Genomic DNA, 15185 nt, shown 5'->3' with positions numbered 1-15185 from the left:
TACTGTGTTAGGATGGTTATATGTAAGTTATTTTTATAAGTCTGTACATGTGGCAATTGAGTATAAATACTTGTATTGGTTTTACCAAAGATTAAGGAGAATATGTTTGCCCTTTGATTTCGTGATTAGTTTTTTTTCTTCTCTCTTATTCTCCTTCTCAGTTGTACTTTACCAAAACTTATCATGGTATCAGAGCGATAAAGTCTCACGACTAAAGCACAAATCCATGGCGGTTTCATCCTCAGAGAGAAATTCATAATTATTTGTAACAAACAAGAATTACTCAATAGTGAATCCTAGCAATAAGATTTCAACGGTGAAGTTGAATGACGAAAATTTTTTGCTGTGGAGGTTACAAGTTCTCACAATGCTCCAAGGGCACGGTTTAGAAAAATTCATCGATCCAGATGCTGAAATTCCACCAGCCTTTGTACAATCTGGAGATGAATCATCGTCGACCTTAATTCCTAATCGGGAATTTCTCAATTGGAAAAGGCAAGACAAACTAATCACTTCATGGCTTCTTGGATCTATGACTGAAGACGTTTTATCACAGATGCTTGAATGTGAAACGACAATTGAGGTATGGACGATTCTAAACAATCTATTCTCCTCAAGAAATCTTGCTAGGGTTATCGAATTGAAATCGAAGTTAGAAAATTTGAAGAAAGGGAATCTTAGTTTCAAAGATTATTTTCTCAAAGTTAAGAATCTCACTGATGCATTAGCTACTCCTGGTAAACAAATTTCAAAAGAAGATCATATAATGCATCTTCTGGCTGATCTTGGAGTCGATTTCAGTGCTACAGTCTCTGTTATATCTGCTCGAAAAGACACACCGACACTTCAAGAAGTTTACTGTAACGCCCCGCGTTCTCTTACTCGTTTATTTTATGATTTAAAATTGTGCCTTTGGATTTCTTCGTTTTTCGTAACTTCTTATTTTGGAGTTTTAATTTGGATAATTTCGAATCAAGTTATTTTCATTTGATTTAGATAAATTAAGTCCTAAAATTTTGAAAAGAGATTTTAATTAAAACTTAATTAAACTTTTGGAAATTTAATTTTTCCTGTTGGATTTTATTTCGGGTTGTTATGGGTTGTATTTGATTTCTAAAGTGAAATTTTGGACTTGTTATTTTGGGCCTCCTTTAAGATTTGGGGTTTGGGCTATAAGTTTTAAAACAAAGTAAAAGAAAAAAAAGGATTAAATCAAATTAAAAGAAAAAAAAAAGGGGAAAACCCTAAATCTAAATCTTTCACCTTTCTTCTTCATCTTCTTATTATTCCCCACCGCTGCCCGCCGCCCAACAGCCTTCATTGCCGGCGACCACACCTCACGGCAGCGTTCTTCGGCGGCGGCGCCTCCTCGAACCAGCAGCAGCCCGACCCTCGGCGACCTATTCGGCGGCAGTTCGCGAGCACGGCAGTGTTCTTCGGCGGCGGCGCGACTTCAGAACCCCTTCAGCAGTCGTCGACGGCAGCAGCAACGGCGTCCTCCGGCGATGGCAGCAAGCAACTCGAGCATTGGCTGGCGTCCTCCTGCAGCAGTTCGCGACGGAAACTAGCGACCAACGACGGCACACTCCAAATCACCACATCTCGCCTTCCTCGAGTAGTAGCAGCCCGATTCCGGTGAGTCCAACCATGAATGACGATCTTTGAGCATCGTGGACGACCGAGACTCCTAGTTCGGCTGCTGCAGCAGCCCGCGCACCCAGACAGTCGACAACCCACTGCGTCGATTCAAGAAGTTTGTGGCGACGCGACCCTTAGCCGAACCTTGACCTCAACAACCCGACCCTTGTGCAGATAATGCTCGATTTGTAGCAGCCAGCAGCGTTAGAGGTGGTTTTAGAGCGTTTCCCGTGCTGTAAAATGCAAAACAGCTTAGTTCCTTAGCATTCGGCGATTACCCACTTTCGTTCGAGGCCCGATTCGCGTTATCCATACCTTTTCAAGCAAGATTTAGGTTACCCATACATAAACGAAGTTGTTGTTGTGGTAACGAGCCCTTCGAAGCCCTTAGAGTTGGTTTCAAATGCTGAAACATATAACTAGCTGTTTTAATGTTTTAATGCTTAGGTGCGGGATTGATGCAAGAAGTATGAACTTGTTTTTGAGTAAGTAGTTTCTTACTGGAGGGATTGGTTATTGTGTGCTGATATGATATGGTTGTTTGCTCGTGTGCCCATGTGTGATACTTGCATATTGCTTGTCGTTGTTATCATTTAGTAAACGACATTGCTGATAAAACTGTTGATATATATTGGGAAAATCATGTGGTTGTGTGAATCAATTGTAGCCAGGTAATTTTGGATGACCATGATTCAATTATTGTTATGTTCTAATTGGTTTTCGTGATGAAATTTGTATACCGGTACTATAATCTGTTGTTTCGAAAGCATATTGAATATTTATGAGAAATCGGTTGTGTCTGATGTATGCTGGGTACTTATCAATTATATTTTGGTTAAGTTGTTGGTTGTGCCTTTCTGTGAACGATGCCTGTTGGAGCTGTTGGATCATGTTGGACTATTTTAGATTGATTGGCTTTTACATATGATCATTTTGGTGTATCGCATATTGGACTGTTATGAGATTGTTGATGCATGAGGCATGGCGTAGTAGCAAGTAGGACTCTTGTGAGAGTTTTGGGACATAACAAAGTAAGTAGACAAGGGGCGTGTGCGTGCGTTAATGTATGCTAAATGGACTCTAATGTGCTGGTTTTGTGGCGTTTAATGCTAATTTGTTACGTCATTGTGCTAAATAATTCTTGTTGTGTTGGTCGAAATACTTGGAGTAGTGTTGGATGTTTGTCGACGAAAATGGTGAGATTTCTGCTTTGCTAAACTGTTGAGTATTGTTGTGGTAATGTTTGTTGCCTGGATATGCATGAATTGTTCGGCGGGTTTTGTGGGTTATTATACTTAGTAATGCTTGTTGAATAATGATGTTGGATATTAAGCATGATTGGGTTATTATCTCATTATTAGAAAGTTGTCTATGTTGTGGAAGCATGATGGATTGTATTTGTGAGTTGAAAGATGCAGGGGTAGTGGCTTAAGAAAGTATATAGTAAGACTCTGGTGAGAGTTGGATTCTTGGAGAAGGTGAATGGGTGAGTGTCAGAGCCTCGGGTATAAATGGTCGAGGGCTGATACGTCACTAATTGGGTATCGAGGCCTCGGGTAAAAACGGTCGAGGGTCGATACACCAATATTGGATAAGGATGAGTGTCGAGGCCTCGGGTATAAATGGTCGAGGGTCGATGCGAGGAGTCTTTTGAAAGGAACACTATTGGGGCCTTGGGTATAAATGGTCAAGGGCCAATAGATGGTGAAGTCATCGGGGCCTCGGGTATAAATGGTCGAGGGCCGATGCAGCAGTGTCGGGGCTCTGGGTATAAATGGTCAGAGGCCGACTCTACTCGAAGGAGTTAACTGTGGAAGGCTAGGATAACTGAGATAAGCGTAGAGGTACTTGAGATGTTAGGGAGACTAGGGGTTGGTAGTTAATGTGTTCCTGGTTGTGGTTGTCACCGAATTTTATAGAATGTGTCTATGTTTGAATGCATAACGTGATGAAAAGCATGACTGTGAATGTTTCATGATTTGGTTGAGCATGATGTGTGTGTGTGTGTTGATTCTTTAATAAGCATGACACGTTGTTCCTTGATAAGTATGCTGTTTGTGCGTGACCCTTCAGATAAGGGCTGCTTACTGAGTACTGTGTTTGTACTCATCCCTCTTTTTCCCCTCCAGTTTGCAGGTATCAAGCTAGCTCTTGGGATGGTGATGGCGAGGAGGAGGCTTGATCGGAAAGACCATTAGCTATGCTGCGTGCAATTAATTTCTCTTAGTTAGGATAGTTGTGGCCATTTAATCTTGTAGTTGAGTTGGTAGTGGTTGGTTTTGTTTAGTTTTATTGTCTAAAGGATGTTGTAAGGTTGCCGATTCATTAGTCTTTTAGAGCATTAATTTTGTTAGCCTCTTGAACTACGGGATTGTAATCTACCTAGGATATTTATGAATACCTTTGTTTAAGTTGATCGTACTTGAATTAGTTTTTGCTTCATTGCCATTCGAGATGTTAATATTCATTTAGTGGATGGTTTATAGTTAGTAAAGGTTTCCTTGAAGGGTTTGGTTAATGTGAAGTCGGTTTTAAATGGTTTATCTGTATACGATGTGAGTTTCTCTTAAAACTTTAGTGTTGTTGTTCTAATTGTTCAAGCTCTCGTGAGTGTTGAAAATCCGTGTTAGTCAATTTGCTAAGGATAATGATGTTTTCTTTGAATTTCACCCCTTTGATTGTTTTGTGAAGGATCTCCAAACTGGTCAAATACTTCTCAAGGGCAAAGTTACTGATGGACTGTACAATTTCTCTCTGGAAAAGACTTCTCCATTGTCTGATTCCCTTAAATGTCATGCTGACTCATCTTTGTCAGCAGCTCCCTCTCAGGTTTTACATACATCTTCTAGTTCATTACCAAATAATACTTGTACTACCTCTATTTCTACTATTCCATCTGTATTAGACATTTGGCATTGGCGGCTTGGCCACCCTGCCCCTCTTACTGTGAAACATGTTCTTGATTCTTGTAATATTGCTTACTCAAGAAATAAAATACCTTCTTTGTATCATGCTTGTGCTATTGGTAAGAGTCATAATCTTTCCTTTCTGATTCTCTTACTATTTATACTGCTCCCCTTCAATTAATTCTTGCTGATGTGTGGGGGCCAGCTTTCAAAGTCTCTCGAAATAATTACAAATTTTACATTAGTTTTGTGGACGTCTTTTCACGTTACACATGGGTCTATTTTCTTCAATCTAAATCTAAGGCCTTTAAAGCTTTTCTCTTGTTCAAAGCTAATGTTGAAAAATTCTTTGGTATTTCCATTCTTCGCCTCCAAACTAACGGTAGGGGTGAATTCCAGACCTTTATCCCATTTCTTAAATCTGAAGGTATTGAACACCGTATGTCTTGTCCTTATACTTCTCAACAAAACGGAATTGTTGAACGAAAACATCGTCACATTGTTGACACCGGTCTCACCCTCCTTTCTCATGCTTCTCTTTCTATAGAGTTTTGGGATGATGCATTTGCCACTGCAGTTTATCTTATTAATCGTCTCCCTTGTACAGTTCATCATGGACTTTCACCTATGGAAGTTTTGTTTGGTTTGAAACCTAACTATTCCTTCTTAAAAGTTTTCGGCTGTTTATGCTATCCTTCATTACGTCCTTACAATAAACACAAGATTGAACCTCGTTCTACTCCTTGTATTTTTCTTGGTTATAGCAACACTTACAAAGGCTATAAATGTCTTTCATTTTCTGGTCGTGTGTATGTTTCAAGATATGTCCTGTTCAATGAATACTCTTTTCCAGCATTACCTCACTCATCCCAACAAACAATTGCCCCTATTAATTTTTAGTCCTCTTTGCCTATTTTTTTGCCATCTTCCCTACCCCTCATCTCACCCACTATGCCCTCTTTTGACCGTCAAACATCTCATTGTCCTATTCCTACAGCTCTATCTTCTGACCCCCAAACTTTTTCTTCACCTAATCATATTGTCCAATCCACTCAAGTCCCATCTACTGTCGCACAGCAATCTGCTACCCCACTGCCACCTACTACCTCCCAACAACCTATTTTGTCTGATCCTTCACATCGCTCATTTAATGTCACACCTATAGCTGGCTCTTCTTCCGCCAGTGATTTGTTTCCTAATACTGAGCCTTTATGTAGTTCATCTTCTTCTGATACATTGCCTTCGGGCTCACCTCCAGTATCCCAACAAAATCAAATGGTGAATGCTCATTCCATGATCACTCGAGCTAAGGCGGGAATCTTCAAGCCTAAGATTTTGCTTACTCAATATTTGGAAACAGAACCTCCTTCTGTGAAGACTGCACTTCAGTGTGATCATTGGGCCAAGGCAATGCGTGACGAATATGATGCTTTAATTAGAAATGATACTTGGTCTCTTGTTCCCTCACCAGCTGATAAGAAAGTTATTGGTTGCAAATGGGTATTCAAGATCAAAAGGAACTCTAATGGTTCTATCTCTCGGTATAAAGCTCGTCTTGTAGCTAAAGGTTTTCATTAAGATGCTGATCTTGACTATACTGAAACCTTTAGCCCGGTTGTTAAACCCACCACTATTCGTGTGCTGTTTACACTTGCTCTTGCTTTTATGGCTGGACTCTGAGACAGGTGGATATCAACAATGCCTTTCTTCATGGTGTTTTGAGTGAAGAGGTTTTCATGACTCAACCTCCTGGTATGGCTGTTCAAGGATCTATTCCGCTTGTGTGCCGGCTGAAAAAGGCCATTTATGGTCTTAAACAGGCTCCTCGAGCTTGGTTTGAACGACTCAGTTTATTTCTTCATACTCTTGGTTTCTCTAACTCTCGGGCTGATTCTTCTCTTCTCTTTCGACATCAGGATGGTCAGCACTGCTTTATCTTGGTTTATGTTGACGATATTGTGATTACTGGTAGTTCTTCCTCAGCCATTGACACGGTTGTGACTGCTCTTAATAATCAGTTTTCTCTTAAGGATCTTGGACAGCTGAGTTACTTTCTTGGTGTTGAGGTGTCATATCCTACATCTGGGGATATTTTTCTTTCTCAACAAAAGTATATTTTACATATACTTCACAAGACAAAAATGCATGAATCTAATTCTATTTCAACTCCGATGGTTGGGGGTTCTGTGATTTCAGCTTTTAAAGGTGATATTTTTCCTGATGTCTATTTGTATCGTAGTACAGTCAGTGCTTTACAATATGCTACACTTACGCATCCTGAAATTTCATATAGTCAGATAGTGTTAATAAGGTGTGCCAATTCATGCATGTTTCTGCTGATTTGGTATAGATTCAGACCTTATTTGCTGATTTGGCTTTGTCTTTTCCTTGTCCACCAACTATTTGGTGTGATAATCTTGGGGCTGTTCATCTTATTGCAAATCCTATTCTTCATTCCAGAACTAAACATGTTGAAATCGATATATATTTTGTTCGAGATTTAGTTCTTCAGCGACGTTTACAGGTGTGTCATCTTCCTGCGTCTGCTCAAGTGGCTGACATTTTTACTAAGCCCCTCTCTCCTACTCGATTTCTTTCATTACGTTCCAAGCTCAATGTTGTGGATGCTTCCACCATTGGTTTGAGGGGGGTGTTAAGAGAGCCCATTGATGAAAACAAAAGGATTAGTTGTTATTCTGTTTTTCCTGTGTTAGGATGGTTATATGTAAGTTATTTTTATAAGTCTGTACATGTGGCGATTGAGTATAAATACTTGTATTGGTTTTACCAAAGATTAAGGAGAATATCTCTGCCCTTTGATTTCGTGATTAGTTTTTTTCTTCTCTCTCTTATTCTCCTTCTCAGTTGTACTTTACCAAAACTTATCAAGGGATGCTATCATGATAAGCTTGCCATATGAATAGCTTAATTTTAGAAGGGATACACAAATTCTACAATATTTTCCACAATTTACTGCACAGATTGTAGCGAAAGGATGCTAGATTACCGTTCAGATACATGCATATATAGCCTGTAATCACTTTTCACGTGGTAAACCTTGAACACTCACTTCAAGTATATATAAATGCACGTTTACTAAATAATTGAGCAACAAAAATCTATTCACGGTCCTTAATCATAATTTTATCTTTTAAACTTCTATTTAAAATAAAATTAAAACTTTATTTTCAAAGGTTTCTGATAAGCTTTAAAAAACATGTGCATTGCACATGACTATCAACTAGTATACATAATCAATACAAGCTTGATTGAGCGTTATAATATTGGTATTACTAAAAAAAACATACAATTCTAATATATCGTGGAGTCATTTTCAAAGGGAAATTATTATGCTTTATGAATAAGTTGTCCCCGTTTTCAGGATCAATAATGTAATGGCATTATTTGTTTTAAGGATTAATAATGTAATGACATTATTTGTTTTAAGGATCAATCAAGTAGAAAGAAAGAAACAATTTAAATATAACAAATTGCGGCCAAAACGAGCATGGCTCAGCAGTAATTGGCCTATGCCTCCAGACAAAACAAGGAAGATTCACGTGATCGCTTGTGAGTGTTATTCTATGCACAAACAGCATGCAATTGAACTAATGGAAAAGCTGAAGCAGGTGCGGATCATCTATATATTTGGATAAGAGCTGCAGAATCAACCAACCAACAAAGTTTTAGTTTAAATAACTTCAACAATCTTCGTTCTTCTGTCAATGGCTCTTCATCAGTTTCTTGCTTCTTCCCCAATGGATTCTTTAATCAAGCGAGTCTATTTCCATCTCAAGCCATCTTTTGCTCCTCATGTCCATAAAGCAAAGGGAACGAAGTGGCGAGAATGTCTAACCAAAATGTCATTCGACGATCTGGAAACTATCAACCTCCTATTTGGAAACACTAGTTTGTTCAATCGTTAACAAGTGAACTTATGGTATGGATGATTAGAATTTAATTAATTGTTTACTTTGTTGTAATTTATATGTATTTGATGCTAATTGGTAATTAATTGTGAATGTGGTAGTTAGGGAGAAGTATATGTTGGACGCTTCATTGAACTGAAAAAGGAGGTGGACGTCATCATGAGGCAAATAATTAACGACCCTCTAAAACAACTTGAGTTCGTTGACACCGTACAACGGCTAGGAATCGCATACCATTTTGAGAAAGAGATTAATGATGTGTTGGTAAGAATACACGACAGCTATGAAAATGATGATTGGAAGAAGAATAATCTCTATGCAATAGCACTTGAATTCAGACTTTTGAGGCAACACAGATTCAATTTTTCGCAAGGTATATTTATATACTATTGTCTATATAATTATTGTTTTTTCATCTTGTTAGGATAAATGTATCATCTTTACTCCGTAATGGTATATTGTATTACACATCTTTTACTGAAACCTGCATGAATATGTTCAATAGAGTAAAATGACTAAAAAATGGCAATTACAGCCTAGATTGCCACAAGTTTTTACCATAATAGTCCATGAGAGATTGAACTCAACTTAATAGATGTAGATTATTGGATTGATCCCAAATTAATTCCATAAGAGTTTAATGTTAATTAGTAAAGGAGCATGTCTCACTTTCTTAGCTTGTTTCAAGAGGAAGATTTATCATTATATGACCATATATCTAATAGAGTATTCTCTTCATTTTAATTGCAGAGGTTTTCAATAACTTCAAGGATGAGACTAAAAAATTTCACAATCACATCTCTCAGGATTTAAATGGAATGTTATCGTTATATGAAGCTTCTTTCTTATCCATCAAAAGTGAAAATGTTTTAGAGGAAGCAAAACATCTTACAATGAACTGTCTAGGGAAATATATTGTATCGAGTAAAGATGAACTTGACATAGCCATTATTAGACATGCATTAGAGCTCCCTTTGCGTTGGACGACTGATGTATATGAAAGAAAAATAGACATGAATCTTATTCTTTTGAAATTGCGAAACTGGATTTCAACTGGGTGCAATCCATCCACCAAAAAGATCTTAAATATGCTTGGGTAAGAAAATATGACCATTACATTCAAGATTTGGTACCAGCTGTAATATATGGTTTAGCACTTTACTATTTTTACTTTTTATTTTTAAATACAAAAAATATGAAGACGAGAGACGATTGAACCTCCAACCTTTAGGAAAGGAGTAAAGTACCTTAACCGCGGAGTTCTAGACATTTTAGCACTTTACTTTAACAGCTTAAATATACGTTTTTGTATATGCAAAGTTGTGGAGGGGCACCGAGCTTGGAGAAAAGTTGAGCTTCACAAGAGATCGGTTGGTGGAAGATTTGTTTTGGACAGTAGGCATTGGATTTGAACCTGAACAAAAATCAATGCATTAATAACAACAATAGATGATGTATATGATGCTTATGGCACATTGGATGAACTCCAGCTCTTTACCAATGCTGTTGAGAGGTAAGCTAACTCATGATCTATCACACACTTGTTGTTTTAGGAAACAGACATATTATTTTGTGCAACAAATTGTTAAACAATTACCTAAAGGAAAAAAAAAATAAAAATATTTACTTTTAAAGATACCATGACCACTACAAAAATTTAAATTTTTTCCAATGCTTTAAAACGTTGGGAAAAGACCAAAAAATTTTGGGAGTAATTTTGCTCCCAACAATAAATATTCATTTGTAAGAACGTCAGTAAAAATGCATTGGGAGAGTAGATTGTCGAAGTTTTTCTAAAAACGTTGGGAGAGTTATGCATCTGCCGATGTCTAAAAAAACATTGATAGAGCGAATTGTCGACGACTTTCTATATAACGTTGGGAAATATAGACTTTTTCCCGACATTTTAAAAAAAACGTTGCTTTTTTGTTCATTTTGTTTTGTCGACGAATGTTACTTCTCCCCATGACTTTTTAAAAATTTCGTCCAAAAACCATAAATTCTAGTAGTCATTTAAAATTTGACACAAGTAGCATATATATATTTAAAATTTTTGTTGTTGTTTTGTTTTTTGGAACACACAAATAGCAGAATGTGATTTGATTTATTAAACAAAATGAATACCGTGTGAGAAGAACAAAAAAATTGAGGTTTGTACATTTTTTTAAGAAATTAAATCACCAACAATCTTTAAAGCGCACATTATTATTTTCACCTACTTTCCTCTTAATTCAATTAAGAAAAAGTTAATTAACATGTTAAGGTTACCATCTACTCGAAAAGTATCCCCGCTCTTCTAAAAAATAATATTGTTAAAAGATATATTAATTAATTTTCGAAAGATAGAAATCTATTTGGCAATTATAATTTTTACCTAATCTCAAATTTAAATTTTATTAATATTTAATTATCTTTTTAATGGTGATTTTAGGTGCATGTCGATGCAATGGACCCTCTTCCTGACTATATGAAAATATGTTTTCTTGCGCTTCACAATTCCGTAAACGAGATGGCTTTTGAAGCATTAAGAGGCAAAGGAGTTTATGTCATGAAATACCTTAAGAATACGGTATGAAGTTATGATGAATTTTTCTAATTTTGAGCTAAATTAAGATCAATCAAATTAATGATCTAATTTATTTCACACAAATTTAATTGGACAGTGGGCAGATTTGTGCAGAGCTTATATGTTGGAGGCACAGTGGTACTACAGCAGTTATAAACCAACTCTAAAAGAATATCTAAAAAATTCTTGGATTTCAATATCAGGACCAGTTATATTAGTTCATGCCTATGTTTTCGTGACATCTCCACTGCTCAAGGAGAACTTGGAGAGTTTGAAAGAATATGATGATATAATTGGTTGGTCATCGATAATTTTGCAACTTGCAGACGATCTTGGAACATCATTGGTACGTGAATAATAACCCTTGATATGTTCGTAAATGTAAAACTACTGGTTAAAATATTCATTTTGGTTCCTATACTTTAAACTTTAGTTCATTTTAGTCCATATACTTTAAAAATGTTCGTTTTGGTCCATGTACTTTTAAAAATTGATTGTTTTAGTCTCTCTTTGCAAAATTTTTACACAAATTTTACACATAACCAAAACTATTTAATACAAAGTAATGTTTACATTTTAAGAACTATATTGATTTTAGTGTCATGTTGAAATTGTGATAGAAAAAAGATGAGATTAAGAATAAAACTAAGGGACCAAATGGTCACTTTTTAAACGTACAGTGACCAAAATGAGCATTGTGAACGTACAAGGACTAAGATAAACCAAAATTGAAAATACGGGGACCAAAACAAACATTTTGAAAATATAGGAACCAAAATGAATAAAAACTGAAAGTACATGGACCAAAAAGTAATATTTTTAGCTAAAAAAGAGGAAAAAACTAAAATGTATGAGAAAGTAGCATTTGGAGTAAAATAGGATGCCATCTAAATTACAGTTTAATTTATTATCGTTTAGATTTGAAATTTTTGTAAAGCAAACATAATTCTATGATGGATGAACTAATACAATGTTACATGAACGACACAGGAGCCTCCGAAATTATTGCTCGTGAACATATAAGATATTTAATTGATGAGGCGTGGAAGAAGTTAAATAAAGTTGATGCTGAGACTTCTATATTCCCTCAAGTGTTCGTCGAGAGAGCTAAAAATCTTGCTCGAATGCCACAACGTATATATCAATATGGAGATGGACATGGCATGCGGCATCAAGAAATAAAAGACCGTGTCGTGTCTCTACTTTTTCGACCTATTCCAATTAACTAATATAGTAAACAATGGAACACCCAATTGTTTAAAGGATGTATGGCTTGTGCTTCGTTTTGGTTCTGGATTTGGAGGAAAATGATTTGAAATGATGAAAGATTTTGAATTCTTATTGCCTTTGAAACCAATTTGATTCTAAATTGTTGTATGTAAATTGTTCCGATGTTTGAAACCCAATTATTTATTGTCGGGATGTTCACAAAAATTGAAAATAGATAACATTTAAATATTATGCCTTTCTAGTTTTATATGATATTGTATTATTAATAATATAATATTATAATATGAAATAATAATGTCATATAAAAATGTAATAATTTAATCAAATCAGCTTAATCAATTAAACTATATATTTTTTTTTACTGAAAATACATAAAAGCAAAAAACAAAAGAAAGCATAAATTAAATAGACTGTACGTCCGGATTCAAAAAAAGCCCTAGATCCTCGTTGAGAAATCGAAGCAACGAAGGGGGAGCTTCCTCTAACCAAATTCTTGTGAGATCTTCATCCAGTGTCGCCTTTGTCGCTTCGTGAGCTGGTTTACTTCCTTCTCGTTGACAGTGAGTAAAGCTAATTCCCTCGACTACTTTGAAAGATCGATAATTTTAGACACCAAAAGGCCTAACTGGCTACGATCGTTGTTGTTTCCTCGAATCAGGTTGAAGACGTGCATGAAGTGAGCCTCCACGTATAGCTGAGTGAACCACATTTTGATAGCCATCACTGTACTCTCCTGGATTGCCAAAGCCTCCGCCTCCTCAAGACTAACCAGACCCTGATAATTGGCCAAGAAAGACAGGTACACATCCCCTTTTATGTCTCTGATAATCGCACCTACGCCAATTCGCTTCAAATAGGTTCTTATTGCCGCCATTGTATTCATCTTCAAGTTGTTGTCACTCGGGGGGCTCCACCGTACACTGGTTGATAAGGAATCTCTATCAGGTACTGATGTGATCATAAAGCCAACTAGCTTATCTCAAGAATTAATTACGAGAGCTCGGGCCAAAAAACTTCAAGGAGCCATGGAGAAATATGTACAACACCGGATTTGCTCCATACAAGAGAAGAGAATGACGACACTAAGGTCCAAAACAAGTGCCTCATCGAAGTCAGGCCAAGCGAAGAACCCATGGCAAGGGCATGTCTTGCCATACACATAGGTCACCCGCACGCACGCCACCGCGTACACCATGCCGCGAGAACCTCACAGCACGCCCCCTACCGTGCGCGCCTCAACCCTTTTAGCCTCACCGCGCATGGCCTTGCACGTGCTGCTTGCCCAAGTGCCCCTCGCCTGGCGCCCACGCCTGCACGCCCGTGCCTGCCAGCACTCATGTGTGCCCCTACCTGCCGCACATGCCCACGCGCCCACGCTTGCCCCAGCGCCCGTGCGCCCACGCTTGCCCCAGCCCCCGCGCGCCCACTCTTGTCCCTGCCTCCGCGTGCCACTGTCCACCCAGCACCCATGCACGCCGCCTTTGCCTGTCCGCGTACCTAATGCCCCAAGCACACGTGCGCCACTGTACGCCATTAGCGCTGTGCACCGCGCCCATGCACATGCCCACCAAAGTTAGCCTTACTCCTGCGCGCTCCAACGCCCCCCCCCCCCAGTCTTGCCTTGCTGCTCACTCAATCCCACCTAAGGAAAAATATTTCCTTATTATTCTAGTTTATTTTGTGGGATTTTAGGCCAAGGGCCTTAGGCATGTACCCATTTGTTTTGAAACATATTGGAATTATAATTGAATAGAAAATTTAGTGTTATCTCAACTCCTTTGTCGTGTGCAAAACCCTCCCAAATATCGAATTCCTGTGTAGTTGAACTTAGGTTTTCATATTTACCCCTTGGAGCATGCTTGTTTGATTGGTCATCAAACTTGTGGAGTGTTTCTGGCTTCGAGCATAGTGAGTATTTTGTATGCTCAAGGTAACGACTGCAAACGTAATCCCTCTAACTCTTAGCCTTTCGAGTTGAACCATCTTTACGATTGAATTCAAGTGGCTTGTGGCTCGAGTAACTCAATATGCTTGGGCTGTCGCGTATCAAATACTCTCCTAGCTCTTTCTTCATTTGTGCTAAAATTCGCCTCCGTAAATTGTGATAGATAGGTTTCAACCCACCCCCAAATTTGATCTCCTTTCCTCTTCAAGAAACAGCTTCAGGAATCATCGTACTGCTCTTATCCCGGTGACTCCAAACAGCCTAAAACATTGTAATTAGCAAATCAAAGTCATCTCTAGAAACATTATCTTTGAACTACCACAACAGATCAGGAATATTAGTTATATCCATGGGCCAATTTGTACTAAATAATGGCAAATTCCTCCATATATGCCTACTGTGCTTACACTTTCAGAGCTCACGCAAAAGAATCTTCCTTACTCGCCCCACACCTCTCACATCTACCCACAAAAGCCACCCCTATTTTTTTGAAAATTTTCCCTAGTGGGGAGGAAATTCTTTTAAAGTCTCCAACAAAAAAATTTAATCTTCAAAGGAATCTTAGAGCTCCAAAGCCATTTCAACCAATTTTGGTTATGTGTTTATGCAAGAGTTTGCACAACGGTTCTTCGCGAATAAAGCTCGAATCCGGTCTCTGGTTCCGACCTGAGCCCTAGGATGGACCTGCACAAGAGGGCAAATACTCCGACGCTCAAGTCAGTATAGGTCGGATTCCATATTTAGTTCGAGGTGAGATTCCATACCTGAACGTGAAATGAAGCCCTATATTTATAGGTGATGGATCCGACAGTACACACGACCGGCGGTTATATGTCTTTTCTCATATCGGACCTGTCGGGTTCCGAGCAGGTCGGACTCTAGTCAGGTCGAACCTTGGTGCCCATACTTAGCCTTTTATAACGGGCGAACCTGGTCTCCTCGGCAGGGCCGTGGTGGACCTAGGCAATCCT

The 15185-nt window shown here is 38.1% G+C and overlaps 2 long non-coding RNA genes and 1 pseudogene across 2 annotated transcripts; all 3 read left to right on the top strand.

Annotated features, from left to right (window-relative positions):
* The first annotated feature begins 593 nt into the window (after positions 1 to 593).
* Positions 594 to 4086, top strand: LOC148212936 (uncharacterized). The gene is made up of 2 exons (XR_015789365.1): positions 594 to 2123; positions 3768 to 4086. It is a non-coding gene; the product is annotated as an uncharacterized LOC148212936 (long non-coding RNA).
* Positions 4087 to 5239: 1153 nt separating this feature from the next.
* Positions 5240 to 7375, top strand: LOC148212935 (uncharacterized). The gene is made up of 2 exons (XR_015789366.1): positions 5240 to 6296; positions 6461 to 7375. It is a non-coding gene; the product is annotated as an uncharacterized LOC148212935 (long non-coding RNA).
* A 718-nt stretch (positions 7376 to 8093) lies between these two features.
* LOC111025732 (terpene synthase 10-like) lies at positions 8094 to 12268 on the top strand (annotated as a pseudogene).
* Positions 12269 to 15185: the final 2917 nt, after the last annotated feature.

Source organism: Momordica charantia, assembly GCF_013281855.1.
Source record: "Momordica charantia cultivar OHB3-1 chromosome 2 unlocalized genomic scaffold, Mcharantia_2.0 BLBB01000002.1, whole genome shotgun sequence".
Lineage (NCBI taxonomy): Eukaryota > Viridiplantae > Streptophyta > Magnoliopsida > Cucurbitales > Cucurbitaceae > Momordica > Momordica charantia.
The sequence above is the reverse complement of the archived record's forward strand: the minus strand, read 5'-3'. Positions and strand labels throughout refer to the sequence as shown.